A 15,048-nucleotide genomic window follows, 5' to 3' on the forward strand; every position below is an offset into this window, starting at 1 on the left:
TGGTCCCTCTTGTTCTGGGGCTTCAGCCTCTTGGACTGTGCAGCTACTGGTTCTTCCAGCTCTCCAGCCTGTAGACAGCCATTATGGACTATCCAGCTAACTGGTCATGTAAGCCAACCTGATAAATCTCCTTTTTATAATTATACTTCCTGTTGATTCTGTTCCTATAGAGAACCCTGAGTAATACAAACACCAACTCTCTTAACAAAACCCCTAAAGCTCAAGAAATAAAACCAAGAATTAGTAAGTGGGACAGAATCAAATTTAAAAGCTTCTGCATAGCAAAGGAAACCAGAGCATAAAGGGAGAGACCACAGAATGGGAGATTATCTTTGCCAGCTTATCCTCCAGTAGGAGACTAATATCCAGAATATATATTAAAAAAACTTAACACCAAAAACCCCAATTAATGCAATCAGTAAATGAGCAAAAGAACTAAACAGACATTTTTCAAAAGAAGAAATACAAATGGCCAAAAAATAAATGAAAAAAATGTTTTCTAAAATTTCTAAAAATCAGGGAAATTGAAATCAAATTTACATTGAGATTTTAATCTCTCTTTAGCTAGAATAGCTAGAATAGCAATTATCAAAAAATACAAATGATAATCCTCTCTCCCATTTAGGGACTCTATGAATTTATACATTTCTAGATTTTTAAAAAATTTACCCCATGACCCTCCAAACCCTTCAGATCCCAATATTGTTATCACTCTTGCTTGGTGAATATTTATGTGGACTAAAGTTGAGTGAGAACGTATATACTAGTATATGCTCTATTGGTGTGTGGTTTTCTTTCTTATATGTCAGCCTCACTATCCAAAAGAACCCCCCAAACTACAAGCCCACGACTCTGAGCATTTGTTCCTCTGATTGATGTACAATAACTTTCAGAAAGCTCTCTGATGTTCTTGAGAATCTATTCTTATTCTTTTTAAATTGTTTTATTTATTCTTTTTAGTTATACATGAGAGTAGAGTTTATTTTGAAGATAGTGCATTATGAGTGTCATGTTCTCTTTACCAACCAAGAACATTTTGTTCATTTTCAAATGGAGAAATGAATAAAAGAATCACTTTGGTTTTTTTTAAAAATCAAAAAATTTGTGATTAAATGAATCTATGTGTAGAATATTAGTTCTAATTTTTGGTAGACATATCATCATGTTCTCTTTACCTATTATTTTGTGATTGTTCACATGGATAAGTCTATGACCAACTGACTCAACAAAGATAGATGGAGGAATGATCAGGTAGAAGTGTTAGAAATATTACAAAAAAAAAAACATTAGTGAAGAATCAGAGGCATACAAACTGAATTAGGAACCAAGAGGAGATTAAGAGTTTTTTTGGGTTTTTTTTTTTGATGCTAGACAGGCACTTACAAAGAATTCTTTGTTGTTCCTAGTGTTCTAATGACTTGAATAAAAATGATCTGCTTTGAGATGAGGGAATACAGGATGTAGAATTTGAAAGAGACTGTACATTTTTTCCCACATTACAGAAAAATTCCTATAGAAAGACTGATGAAAGATTGAAAATGTTGAGTGAATTGTTGAATGAAAGAATTTTATTAGTGGGGAGAAACTTATGGGTCTGTTGTAAGACATGTCACTAGATATTTTATGACCTTGAATAGATTTATTCCTTTAATACTCAAAATCAGATTCTGATTTGGAAATAGAAAAAAATATTACAAACAAACGCAGAAACCTTGTGATTAAGCCCCCCCATCTTCTGTGACTTCTCTACTTAAGTTGTCTAGGTCAGATCAGCCAGTTATCCTCAGCATAGAATTGATAGTCTAAACTGTGCCATTCATGTATATTTTGATCTCTATCCCACATTGGGGACACCATCCTGAGAAGACCCTTAATCGAAGGGATCTACAAAACCTTGTCCACATGTGGCTTCCACATCTCTGTGGTTTCACTGTACTATGGAACAGTTATTTGGCTATATTTCTTTGCTCTCATCCAATAATGCCAGTGACCATATGTCATTGTGTCTGTGTTGTACTCTCTGGTCACCCCCATGGTGAATCCTTTTATTCACACTCTGAGGAATTGATATGAAAGTAGCTCTAAGTAACTTTCTCAGTAGAGGAACATTTTTAGCATGATGGGGATTTTGTTTCCTATTATGGATATTAGACTTCTCAGTCCCTTACATGCATCATTTTCTCTCTGAATTTCTGTTTCTTGGTGAATCCTGATGTGGGAGTCTTTATTCAGCCTTGTTTCAATTTGAATTTAGTTTTCGTCTCTATTTAATTTTCTTGTGGATCTTAGAGTCTCAGGAAAGGTTTTCACAAACATGTCTGCACATTTTTGCTTTTCACTTGGTATCCTTTATTATGGGACAGGCTATATGGGCAATGACCACACAGACTCCATTTTACCCTGAGACTCCATATCATATAAGAAATGCTTCTCCCATGGAAAAGGCCGGCCTCTGTACTCATTAATAATTACCTAGTATAACATACTTGCAACACAATATTTTTATACAATGTAAAATTGTTCTCTTTGGTTTCCATTTTTCTGGGGCAATGTTTCTTGTCAGAGATTGATTGTCTAGATGTTAGTCACAATTCTCTAACGTGTTTTGAATGAGGGTCATTTGACCCCCTTCCCTTCTGCTTGCTTGCTGCTATGCCAACCTGGAAAGTCCTGTGGGAAATACCAGTGTACCCATTGCATTGTCTCGCTAACTGCCCAATCCAGCTTCTGTACCTGCTTGCTTGCAGCTACGTCAACCCAGATTTGGTTTTTGCCTTTAAATATCCTAAAATGCTCAGGCTTGGGGCTGTTCCTTGCAGAGACAGTTATGGGTCCTGTTGGGAGCAGTCACCAGCTGGCTGGCTAAATAAGAACTCTTCAATTTGGACAAAATTGGGACTTGATGTGTTTTCTCAGCAACCTGCCCCACAACACCTTGTCTTACCAACATTGGAATTTTCATGTAGTCAAAGCCATTATTCTTTTTTAAATATTGCATGGTTTTCTTTTTATAGAAAAGTTTTTTTACTCTTACAAGATAACACATTTAATTACAAATTAATTTTTTTGTGAATAGTATGTATAAATTTATTTTTATTTAAAAATTGATACATAAAGTTGTACATATTTATAGATATTCTCTTATTCTTTTTTGTATATATTAGTTCCTTGTACATGTTACATAATGTTCAAATGCAGGTAGGCATATCTATTTTCTCAAATATTTAAAAGTTATCATGCTAAAAACATTCCAAATCCTTTTTTGTAGTTTTTTTTTTGTTTTGAATTATGCAGTATGGTATTATTATCTTTAGTCAAGCTACAGTGCAATAAAACACAGAACTTATGTAACTAACTTATGATTCATTAATCCACTTTTCTCCTTCCCTCTTCTCCCATATTTTTATCAGTTATTTATAATTTCTTACTCAATATCCAATTAAGTTATTTTACTAGAGAGATGGTAACCAGGTACATAACCTTTCCTTTCTCAAAAAGAGATGGCATGGTCATAATGTAAATAAGATGGATCGATGCAAAAAGCCATGGTAAGTTTTTAAACAAAATAAATAGGTACAGGACAAAAGTGTGAACAAAAAACTGGGTATGAGATACAGTATCAATAGTAAAGATTTTGAAAAGACCTACCAGGTGGTGTGGTAATAATGAGAAATCAGTCCATTCTGAAATGGGGGTTCAGCTTCTGAAGGTGTGGGCTGAAGAATGGGTAGGCAGGATGTGAGGAAGTGTAGGCCCCCAGAACTGAGTTCAAGCAGTTCTTCAGGGGGTTTAATCCACCTGTAATTTGTTACAAATGAAAAAAAGGTAACTTCCTGTACCCAATATGTTATGTGCAACAGATCTAGTCATTTGTATTCTCAGGAAAATAATGGGATTGTAGAATATGCATTTATTTCATTTAACTAATACTGCTGCACTATTCTACAAAATAGATACACTAAGAAGCTTGTCTGAAAAAGTTACATATGAAATCATTGTAACTGACAATAACATCATAGAAAATGCAAAATAATCAAGATAATAAAATGTTCAGTGAATTCTAAGACTTTAATGTAGGGGATGGGAGGGATGAATAGGAAGAGCAAAGAGGATATTAGGGTAGAAAATTTATTCTGTCTGATGTGTAGCAGTGGGTATATGTTACTATGTATTAGTCAAAAACAAAGCTGAAACAACCAACCAAAGGGAAAGTAACTACAACTGTACAATACAAAGCATGAATCCTAATGTAAGCTATAGATTTTAGTTAATAATGTGACAATTTTGGTTCAATTGTAACAAATGTGTTACAACAAAGCAAGATGTCAATAGAGGGGGAAAAGATCAACAGAGGAACTGCATCTAGGGGTTAGGAAAAGAGCTATATGAACAATTTCTGTTCAATTTTTTCTATAAATTTAAAGCATATCTTAAAAATCTTTTTCAAAAAATTATACTATTTTAAACCTGTATCCTCAGAGTTTCAACTATTTTACCTCTCAAACAAGTGGTATTGATAAGGAGATTTAAAAAATGTTCTTCAAGTATGATGAAGGACAAATTAAATGTCAATGTACTTTTATTTTCTACTTCACTGATTGTCAGTGCTATAAAGCATCTGACTCTATGTTTGTTGGCTATTTTGGACAGAGATAGTTGGTTATTCGCTCAAATTTCACCATTTGTGAAGTTTCACTATGAAAGAGCTTCTGTATTTTCAACTAATCCAAGTCTCAGTGACATTGTTCCTGGTGGAAGAAAATGTGTGTTATTTTCTGGTCAAGATTTTGAAAAACACATGGATCCACTTATCTATTGGAGGAAGCAGATTATCCTCAGTGCTTGGAGATAATGGAGCCTGGTTCCTGAATTACCACACGATGAAAATTCATCTACCCTCCAGGAGATCTACTCCAGGAGATCTACCCTTTACCATTACAGAAGCCATCATTACCCTTTTTACTTACAAAATTCCTTGATGTGAAATAGATGATCATATCCTTCTCTTGCTTTTCTATTAGGTGGCTTGTCTTTTACTTATTGTATTGTAGACAGTCTTCCTATAATGTGGGTATTAATCCTTTGTCCTTTCTATATAATGCAAATGTCTTCCATTATTTTAATATTGTTACTTTTAAAATATGTAACAATGTCTCAATTTTAATGTGCTTAAAGTAATTAATTCATCTATTTAGATGGTGTTCTTGATTTTAATGGGATCCGTTGAGGAAATCACCTTCCAATGGCCACCATTGTGTTTTCTAGACACTGAGGAAGAGACATGGTATCAGGAAGAGCACAGTCTGATAAAAATGGACTTCTTTTCAAGAAAATGCCTTTCATTTGCATATAGTAGACATATCCCAGTGAAATTCCTTTTAGCACAATTCCATATTAACCCCAATTCAACACACACAATGCTTTATGAACAATTTAGTTGTGCAAGATATTGTCAGATTCTAGGGGATATTTGTGTCTATGGAAAATAGGAGTCAATTGAGCCCCTTGAATGAAACACATGCACCCAACCTAATAAATACTGTGTGACAAGAAAATGAGCTAGATTTCATCAGTTAGCATACCACTACAGATATGTTTTGATAATCATTCAACATTACCCATTTATGACAGCATTTGAACAGTCCCATCCCTGGATAGAATTTTGGAGTAGCTTTGCCCAGTGAATCATGTTATTGTTTCAACCAAATATCTCTGAAGTATTAAAAATAAAAATATAGGACATCTTGCCTTATGTATCTAATGAGAGTAAGTTGTATTTTCACGTGAAATTTTAAATCTTTCCTTCTAGGCCTTAAAAATCCGTAAAATATATGTAGTTGATTATTGTTAGTGTAATGTGAAGTATAAAGTCATTTATCATTTTAAATGTTAATAATGACATATTTAAAATTAATTTTATAGTTTAATCTTTCCTCACTCCTCTGATATGCCAACTGCAACATATCTGATTTTTGTAGATGTATCAGTTGTTTCTAATGTAGCTGTTATGTCTACATGGTTCTTATACCATATCCTAATTTGTTAATATGCATTATTACCCTCTTAAAAACTTTTAATCTATGATAACTTCTCTTATGAGGCAAGATGACTGAAAAGTAGTGTAGACTCTATGACTCATCCTTTCTACTGCTGGCTATAAAGAAATTAAAAACTGAGTGCTTGTGCTGAATACATTGAATACATGAAATGGTTTTTAGAAGCATTGTTTCTTTTCTTTTTTTTAAAGGAGAGAGAGAGAGAGAGAGAGAGAGAGAGAGAGAGAGAGAGAATATGAGAATATGAATCTATTTTGTAGATGGACACAACACAATGCCTTTATTTTTATGTAGTGCTGAGAATCGAACCCGGGTCCCACCCATGCTAGGCGAGCGCTCTACCGCTGAGCCACAATCCCAGCCCCTAGAAGCATTGTTATAGATAAATAAAATTGCATAAATACTTATACATGCAAGCATATGAGAGAAATTAAACTTTTATTTCATGGAATAATTTGAGAAGGATTGGCATTAGTTCTTCTTAAAAGATCTGTTAGAACTTCATGAGAATCCGTCTGGTCCTGGGCTTTTCTTTGTTAGAAGACTTTTGTTACTGCTTTAGTGTTGTTGCTGGTCACTGGTTTGTTTAGGTTTTCACCCGAGGTACAGGCATAGGGTGCCCTGGCACCTGGGATGAAGAGGAGCTGCCGGGCACAAGAGGGCAGAGCTCAGGGATGTGTTCAGGGCTGAGATCTGCTGTAGAGGGCAAGCTGGGACATGGGACAAGCTATGTTCTCTGTTCCCCCACTCGTCCCTCCCTGTGCCAGGTGCTGAGTGTGGCGGAAGCCCTCAGCAGATGCATGCAGATCCCCAGGCGTGGCTCTCTCTGAACAAGGTTGTGGCAGTGGCTTCAGGGATCAGATGTTTGAGCCATCTCTTGGCCCTGCCCTCTTTGGCAGCTGTGCTCTACCAAAGCACCTACAAAGGTCAGAGTTGCATGTTGCTTTCTGGTCTTTGCCCCCCCAGTGGAGACTCACAGAGGGAGGGAGGCAGTGGTGGTGCATGCTGATTCCCAGGCGTGGCTCTCCCTGTCCGAGGTAGTTGCAGTGACTGTCAGCATCCGAGGTGTGCACTTCTCTGCAATCTCAGCCCTCCCTAGAAGAGGTTCTGGGGTTGGAGGAGGCCCTCAGTAGATGTGTGAAGCCTCCAAAGCTTGACCCTCCCTACCCGAGGCTCTCACTGTGGCTGCAGTGTTGGTGATACATGCACGCTCCTTCCTTCCTTCCTTCCTTCCTTCCTTCCTTCCTTCCTTCCTTCCTTCCTTCTTTCCTTCCTTCCTTCCTTCCTTTCTTTTTTTTTCTTTAAATGAAGCTAAATAACTTTTATTTATTTGTTTCTTTCCACATTTTTATTGGTGCATTATAGTTGAACATATGAAGGAATTTGTTGTTATATATTCATACATGCACACAATATAACAATGTAATTTGGCAAATATCACTTGGATGTCACTCTCTTGGCACAACCTCTTTGGCAGATGTGCTTGATGGAGGTGCAGAGGTGCATGACGTGTCTCAGCCTTCACCTTTCTTGGCTTAGGCCACAGGCAGCCAACTTTCATCTTGCTAAGTCAGCCTGCTTCAGAGGCATCCTCTATGATACGAACTAGCATTCAACCCAGGACTTTAAACACTCCAGCATACTGTATTCTGACCCCAAAGGAAGAACTTGTAGGACTCAACAGAGAGGTTTTGGACGTGTTATTATGCACTTCTAGGGATATCCTTCTATCTCCTCTCAGGAGGAAACAGCTAGTCCAAATTTCAAATTTTGTGTTTATGATTTTTGGTTTTGTAATTTATTTCCATATGTATTTGTTGATCTCTGAAACATATATTTATATTTCACATATCTATGACCATGACTTTACTTGCTTGGGGATATCATAATGTTAGACAATGGTCTAGTTGGCTTAGACAAAGACAATAGAGAATTACTTTTCCACTGTTCATGTGGCTATAAACACATGATCAATGTTTCAACTCATTTGGTTTCTTGTTGAGGACCCTCTACCTGCCATACCATACCACAGCTGCCTTCTCATAGTGTCTTTCTATCAGAGATATTTCCCTTAATATTATTTAATTAATTACAACATTCATGGGTAGGGCTTCAATTTATAAATATATGGGGAAGGGAGACAAACATTCAGTCTCTAACAATATATTTATATGAAAATTTGCCATATTATTGGAGTTTGCATTTTTCTTCCATTATTATTTTTTAAAATTTATTTAGTATGACATAGAATTGTCATACTACAGTATCTCTTCTGTAAAATTATCACAACTTATTGATTGCTGAACTTCTCCCCACACCTGCTTTTCTAATAGAATTGTCAATGTTGCTGTGAATCTGCTTATTTGTTTTCAGTTGTACATGTGCAGGACATATTTCGGGTTTAAACTGATGTTAGAATGCATGATCCATGGCAATGTAATTTTTTCAATTCTCAATCATAGTACTACATTGTTTCTATATTAAAATGATTAGGACATCCAAATAATACATACCATTGTCTTCAAAGACAATCTTCAAAACAAATTTTCAATCCATTGATATAAAAAGGACTGTTACTGAGGTTTCAGTATGGCTTTTTTGGTTAATTTTTAGGTTGATCATCTTTGTAGGTAGGGATTAGCTCATTTGAAGTTTGTTTTTCTGAAATCCCTGTTCATCTTATTTGCCGGTTTTTCAATTTTGCTGTGGCTGCACCTTTGAGTGCATTCTATTACTGAATCACAAGCTAAAGCATAGGGCATGTTTTGAATAAAATTCAGAAAGATGAGAGAAACCTGCTGTGGAAGAAGACATAGATGAAGATCATCTAGGTAATGATATTAAGTACCTGGGGAAGTAATAATGTCATTTGTCAATTCAAGGAGATACTTTTCCTCATCCTGTTAAATGAGAAACCAAGCAGAGTCATGAACTTACTGTTTTCTTTTCTAAGGGTGTTATAGTTGGATTCATTTTGACATAATCATACATGGATGGAATTTAGCTTACTCCATCTCACTCCCCAGTTGTCCAGGTTTCCTTTTCCCTCCACTAATCCTCTTCCTCTTTTCTACTTGTCTACTTTCCACTCAATTATGCATTTATTTATTCGTTTTTGGTACTGGGGATTGAACTCAGGGGCCCTCGCCACTGACCCCCGTACTCAGTCGTTTTTTGTATTTTATTTAGAGACAGAATTTCCCTGAGTTGCTTAGGGCCTCACTGATTGCTGAGGCTGCCTTTGAACTCGTGATTTTCCTGTCTCAGCCTTCTGAGCCACTGGGATTACAGGTGTGCACCACCGCACCTGGCTTCATTCATTTATTTTTAATTAGTACTTTTTGCACATACATAAAGGTGGAATTCACTGGCATATTTATACATAATATAATTTTGTCAAATTAATTCCACATTTTCTTCCATTTTTAAGACCTTCTCCCTCCCCCTCAATCTCCTTCTACTCCACTGACCTACCCTGTCTTTGTGATATTAAACACCCACCCCACTTTGTTACACTCTTGCTTCTACATATAAGAGAAAATATTCAATTCTTGATTTTCTGCATCTGGCTTATTTTAGTCAGCATGATATTCTCTAGTTCCACTCATTTACCTGAAAATGCCATAATTTTGTTTTTCTCGATGGCTAAGTAAAACTCTCTTGTGTATATGTACCATATCTTATTCATCACATAGGCTAGATCTATATTTTGGCTCTTGTGAGTTGCACTGCTATAAACATTGATGTGGCTGTATCTCTATAGAATGCTGATTTAAGTTCCTTTGAATAAATGCCAAGGTATGGGATAGCTGAGTCATATGGTGGTTCCATTGCTAGCTTTTTGAGGAATCTCCAAAATGCTTTCCAGGATGGTTTTACTAGTTTGCAGTCCCATCAATAATTTTCCCCCACATCCTTACCAGCATATCTTATTATTTGTATTCTTCTAATTGTCATTCTGATTGCATTGAGATGAAATCTCAGTGAAGTTTTTATTTATAGTTTCTTGATTGTGGGGGATATTGAATATTTTTTCTATACTTGTTGGCTGCCTGTGTTCCATCTTTTGAATAATTTCTGTTTAGTCCATTTGTCCATTTCTTGATAGGTTATTATTATTATTTTTTTGGTCTTAAACTTTTTGAAAATTTTTCATATATTCTGGATATTAATCCTCTGTCAGAGGATTCTTTTGTCAATACCTTAAGCTCTGTCTTCAAGCTCTTTATCATTTCTTTTGTTATGCAGAAGGGTTTCAATTTTATGCTGACCCCTTTATTGATTCTTGTATTTGCTTTCAAGGTCTTGTTAAGGAAGTTGGTCCCTGCATCAAAAAGTTGGAGTATTGACCTTAGGTTTTCTTCTACTAGTTGCAGAGTTTCTGGTTTTAATCCTAGGTTTTCTAAGTCATTGATCAACTTTGATTTGACTTTTGTGCAGGGTTAGAGAAAGAGATCTAGTTTCTTTCTTCCACATATAAAAATCCCATTGTCCAGCAACATTTGTTGAAAGGCTATCTTTCCTGCAACATATATTTTTGGCATCTTTGTTAAGCATCAGATGACTGTCACTATGTGAGTTGTCTCTGTCTTCTGTTCCATTGGTTTTAATGTCTGTATTAATGACAATACAATACTGTTTTTATTACTATAGCTCTATAGTATAATCTGTGATGCCTCCAGTATCATTCCTTTTACTCAAGATTTATTTTGCTATTCTGGATCTTTTATTCCTCCAAATGAATTTTAGGACTGTTTTTTTTCCTATTTCTGTGAAGGAAGTCACTGATATTTTGATGGAGATCACATTAACTCTGTATAGTATTTTGACAATATTAATTCTGCTAACCCAAGAACTTGGGAGTTTTTCCATCTTTTAAGGTCTTCTTTAATTTATTTCTCCAGTGTTCTGTAGTTTTCATTATAGAGGTCTTTGACTTCCTTGGTTAAATTCATTCCCAAGTCTTTTATTTTATTTTTTGATGTCATTGTGAAGGGATAGTTTCCCTGATCTCTTTCTCAGCAGAATTACTATTGGAGTATAGAAAGGATATTGATTTATGAATTTTCATCTTTTATTCTACTACTTTACTTAAATTATTTATCAGCTCTAGAAGTCTCCTTGTGGGAGTTATTTGGATTTTCTAGATAGAGGAAAGTGCCATCAGCAAACGATAATTTGACTTCTTTTCATAGTTGTATCATTTTAATTTCTTCTCTTGACTGATTGCTCTGATGAGAGTTTCAAAAACTACATTGAAGAGGAGTGGTGAGTTGGACATCAGGCCTAGTTGTCAGACTGGTTACCAGAATCTTTGTAGAGCTCATATGGGATGCCAGCACCAAGATGGGCTCTCTCCTCACTATGCCCACCCAGTGCCACCCAGCACTGTCCTCTCTGTACTGTTTCGATCACAACGGCCCAGGCACACGCTGGACCCTACAATCAGCAACTGCTGGGTCAGGCTGGTGTCTTCCTGTGGTTTCCTAATCTCACAACTCACTGTGTTCACCGTCTCATGATTATTCAAAACTGGTTCCTGCACAGGAACTCTGACTGCTGTGGACAATCTGCCCTTTGGGGAGTGAATTGAAATACTCTTCACCCAACATCTCCCACCATCTCTGTATCAGTTCAGATCAAACCCTCTCTCTACTCCACAGGTTCTCCCAAGTCAATTTTACTTACCAAGCTTTTCTCTCTCTCTGTGCTTCCCATCCCCTCAGTGGTGGGAGGTGCATCCTAACGTACTGTTCCCATGTTATGATCAAAGTTTCTGACTTTCTGTGTCTCTAAGATTATGTTGCTGTCCAACATTAGATTTCAGTTCATTCTCTTGTTTGCCCACCTTGCTGAGGAGCAGTTTTCCCACTTTAAAATTCCTGAGCTACAGAACTGCTGTGGTACTCCTGGGGAGTACACCCTTCCTCTAATCTGCCATCTCATGAAATATATATATATATATATATATATATATATATATATATATATATATATATATATATATAATTTAATGTCAGAAAAGAGGGAGGTGTCAATGATATTGTTGAGTTTGAGATGAAAGTTTTTTTTTTGTCAACCCCTGACTTCTAAAAAACAGACAAATTAATTAGAGTATTATTATAGGGGAAACAGATGATCAACCATGATTGACAGGAGCCAGAAACCATTCTGAAAGTTTAAATATCTTACAGGACATTTCTATTTGAATAGCAGTTATCAGTAAAACTTGAATTTAACATAAATAGAAAAAATCAACAACATTTACAAATATTCAAACATCTTCACATGAACAATGAATGCATGATATTCATTTTCTACCAGCATTGAAGAAATTCTAGGATGTACAAAATGGACTAGGGATTGATTTTGTAAGTTGGGTGAAAAAATAAGCATTTAAGATTATTTCATGTTATTGTAGGAAATGTGCATGTTCATGGTATCTAGAAATGTACATTTCTTGAATAGACTAAAATGGAATGCTTTTAAGAAAGAGATTGAAATTTATAGAAACTATATTTTATTCATTTTAAATCCATTATTAATAATGATGATATTTAATGTTCTAAATTCTTTTAATCAGAGTGATAGTATTTGAGTTTTTCTGAAATTCTTGAAATAGTATAGGGTCAAAAGCAAGAAACTTTTTTTCTCAATCTCAATCTCCAGCCTGGCTTGTTATAGAAACTTAATCATACTTTCCCCAAGGTCAACTGAGATGACAAAAAGAATTATGAATCACCAAGTTCCTAATGCCTGGTTTGTGGTTATTGTTATTATTCCTCCAAGGGAGAACTCCTATGCCTGCTTCAGCCTCTGACCCCAAGGGAGCCAAAGGCAATGAAGCAATTAGATCATATTGGTCTCTAATTTGGATCTGGGATGGGGGATTGCCACCCCTCCCCAGATCCTCCCCATGGTTTGAAAATCAGAGTTCACACTGATTTCTCAGGAGCTGTGTGAACAGATGTATATCCTATGAGCATCCTAAATGGTTTAGAGCAAACTTGTCTCCTTGTTGCAATGGACCTTTGAGCCCTTTAGAAATGCCACCTGCTTACTCTATTTTGTGACTTCCAGAAGAAATGGAAGAACCTTCTTATGACTTGCTGCTGAAGGTATCTCTGTTCATCTTGTAAGGGGCTATGTCATAGTAGGTGTAGAATCTACATTCAGTAATACAATCTTATGTGTTCTGTGTCTATGTGTATTTGTCCAGTGTATACAACTGATCCCTAAACGCTATCTAACTCATAGCACACTCTGACAGACAGCTCCATGTAGAGTGACTTATTTTGAATTGAGTGTTGATCCAAGATTTGAGATAACAGGAAAAAACTTCACATAACATAGTTTATCTCTAAGCTTTGAGAAAGATGTGGGAAAACATACTTCGTTTTCTTAACTTTAACCCCATTAGGTTTGTTGGGGTTTCTTCCAAATTGTATCATAAATCTCTATTATTTTCTTCATCTCTGCTGCCATAATACAGGTACAGGTAGGTATTATTTTGTACCTGAGCTGCTGTAATCACCTCCTATTCAGATTCCTGCTGACACTCTTTCCTTGATATAATCTGATCTCTATCTAGAAGCAGCAAGATTAATCCCTTCTTTATTTAATTCTTTACTTGAGTGTACTACTGTTCTAGAATAGATTAAAATTTCTGTGATAGTGTAAAGGGTTTTATATACTCTGACTTCTCAGGTCTCCACCTTGTATATTTCCCAGACTGACTATGGTCTACTATTTTTTGTTTCTTAAATGCTCTGGCTCTGTTGTCTCCATATACTAAATTGGAATTCCCATTTTCATAATCTTCTGGTTATATGTTCTTCTATTAAAGACTCCTTTTTAAACAATAATAAGAATTGACTTCCTTTTCATGTTAGTCTCTGGTAATTTGGCACTCTATCAAAACCATGAATATTTTCCCTCAAATTCCATTCTTAAGAATTCCAGATATTTATTCCAGATATATATGCTGTTTGTGAAAAATGATATAAGAACAATGTTTGTCATATGCTGAAAATAGAAAAATATTAGAAAAAATCAATATGCCCAACTGAGAGCTAATTACTATTTTCATTTTGATAAACTTGATTGTTACTAACATGGTGATGAGTAACAACCAAAAGTATAATCCATATCAGCTCACAAGGTCACATTAATATAATTTTTAACATAGTGTGCTGGAGGATATAAGAATTTTAAAGATAATTTTAACTAAGTTCTGAGAATTGTTATGTAAACTTTAGTTAAATTCCCCAAATGAGTTTATGAGTTTATGATAAGGCAGATAGTGAGACACTTCCTTAGCTATCAAATGATAATTTCCTTCACTTTCCCTCACATTTTCTATTGGTACATTATGGTTATGTGTATTAATAGGATATATCATTACATATTTGTACATGCACACAATATAAGAATAGAATTTAGCCAATATCATTCCCCAACAATTTAAACAAATTTTATAAACATTACAGTTTAAACAAACATTACAAAGAATATGTATTTTAATTTTTAGTATACAGATTATAATCTATTTTCCTATTGTTTTGTGTTAGCTTATATGGGTAGGTCCAAAACTAACTTTAGCCCTGAAGGAGAAAAAGAGAGGAATGATAATTTATGCAATGTAGAAAATATTGAAATATAACAAAGATACTGGTTAAGATTCTTTGGTATAGCATCAAAGGATGAATGGATAAAGGATATATAGTATGTTTTAACATGTGTGAATATGCCACAATGAAACCTATTATTATATATAATTAAAATGTGCTAATTAAAAAGAATCTTTGGCATCAAACCTAGGCTAAGAATCATGAAGAAGAATTGTATCATTTGTTTTTGCTAGGCAGACACCAAGAAACTCTGGCAGATTCAAGAAGTGACTGAAAAAGTCAAGAATTTCCCAAAGTTATAAAGACTTCAACAGGGTGATTTGGTTTGATTGAGGGAATTCCCAAGGTGGTTAATTTTGGGT

The sequence above is a fragment of the Callospermophilus lateralis genome, chromosome 2 (assembly GCF_048772815.1).
Source record: "Callospermophilus lateralis isolate mCalLat2 chromosome 2, mCalLat2.hap1, whole genome shotgun sequence".
Taxonomy (NCBI): domain Eukaryota; kingdom Metazoa; phylum Chordata; class Mammalia; order Rodentia; family Sciuridae; genus Callospermophilus; species Callospermophilus lateralis.